A 1,783-nucleotide genomic window follows, 5' to 3' on the forward strand; every position below is an offset into this window, starting at 1 on the left:
TCTTCCTGCTATACATTTCTTGAAGTCTGACTAACATGCCCGTCACTAAGGGCACTGACCCCCTCACTATTCAATGGTGTACCCTCAGATTTAGAAAATACAGTTTACAAAAATCTTCCTGAAAAACAAATTAGTGCCCATCCAGAATATTCTGAAGCACCTCCAGGCATCAAAGTCTGGTGGAGGCACTAGCGTAGTTGGTGCGGTCCGCCCCGGGCAGCACTTTTGGGTCTGTTGTAGGCAAAATATGTTTTTTGTGGGATCTGGGGGCAGCAAACGGAAGAGCCGCCCCAAGCGACACTTTTGGGTCTGTTGTAGGCAATATATGTTTTTTTGTGGGGTCTCGGGGCAACTAACGGAAGGGCCGCCCCAGGTGACACTTTTGGGTCTGTTGTAGGCAATATGTGTTTTTTGTAGGGTCTGAGGATAGCAAATGGAAGGGCCGCCCCAGGCGGCATTCGCTCTAGCTACGCTGTTGGGTGACGGGCCTTTGATAGAGTAGCTCTTTCACTTTATGAAGGTACTACGATTCAGTACAGTCTCCATTACAGCCGTCGCTGAACTTACTTTCGAATCTTCAGCTGTGAACCGTTAAACCCACTTCTTCACTGCTGTTTTCTCCGAAAACAGGTAAAAAAAAGTCACCGAAAAAAGTTAGAAGAATGCCTCCGTAACTTGTGTATTGCTCGACGGGAGAACCCCAAGATTGGAATTTGAACTCAGAACGCAAAGATAGACGATATGCCGCTAAGCATTTTGCTCGCCGCACTAACATTTCTGCTAGTTCGCTGCCTTCTTAGTCATCAACATTAAAACTACGTAATATCCACGCAAAGCTACGATACTACGTAAAGTGTTTTCAATCTATACGAATTATGTATTGTGGGGGCGCAATGGGCCAGTGGTTAGGGCAGCAGACTTGCGCTCCTAGGATCGCGGTTTCGATTCCCAGACTGGGCATTGTGAGTGTTTATTGAGCGGAAACGCCTAAAGCTCCACGAGGCTCCGGCAGGAGTTGGTGGCGAACCCTGCTGTACTCTTTCACTACAACTTTCTCTCACAAGCTTCGTTAAAATCTGCAAATTGTTAACAATAAGAAAATAAATAATATCAATCGTCATTACCCGAATAGTCGTAATGCCTCAACATGCTCGGGCAAGAGAAATTGTCTTGAAAAATCTATTATTTACTCAACCACACTGAAATCAAATTTTAATCCGGATAAAACTGGTTATATCGGTATAACAACAGGCCCATTCAAACAAAGATGCCATCACCATCTTTATACTTTCATTTTATATTAGGAAGATACGATACTAACCTTACAAGCTACGGTTGGTATTTGAAAATAAAGAATTCACCCTACAATGTTTCAGAGCGTCTCCTACACTCCGCTAGTCCTTACCATCAATCGGTTTCTTTCTTTTATTTATGTATATTAGAAAAACTTAATGCTGATACACAACGATCGGACATTGAATAAACATTGAATTAATTTATTACGTGCTCCCGCAAGCGGCATTATCTACAAAACTTTTCACCTTTGGGAGTATTACGACTGAGAATTTAAAGGTAACTTTTAATAATAATAATAATCATAATCATAATCATAATGATGATGATGATGATGATGATGATGATGATGATGATGATGATGATTATGATGTAGTAATAATAACCTGTCACTATATAAATAAATATTCAGAAAGTCTTCTCCTGCTTACGGGACGGGCCGTGGAGTGGGAAAGCTAAAAATTGTAATATGATAATGTAACCTTCTGAT

This window comes from Octopus bimaculoides, chromosome 25 (assembly GCF_001194135.2).
Source record: "Octopus bimaculoides isolate UCB-OBI-ISO-001 chromosome 25, ASM119413v2, whole genome shotgun sequence".
Taxonomy (NCBI): domain Eukaryota; kingdom Metazoa; phylum Mollusca; class Cephalopoda; order Octopoda; family Octopodidae; genus Octopus; species Octopus bimaculoides.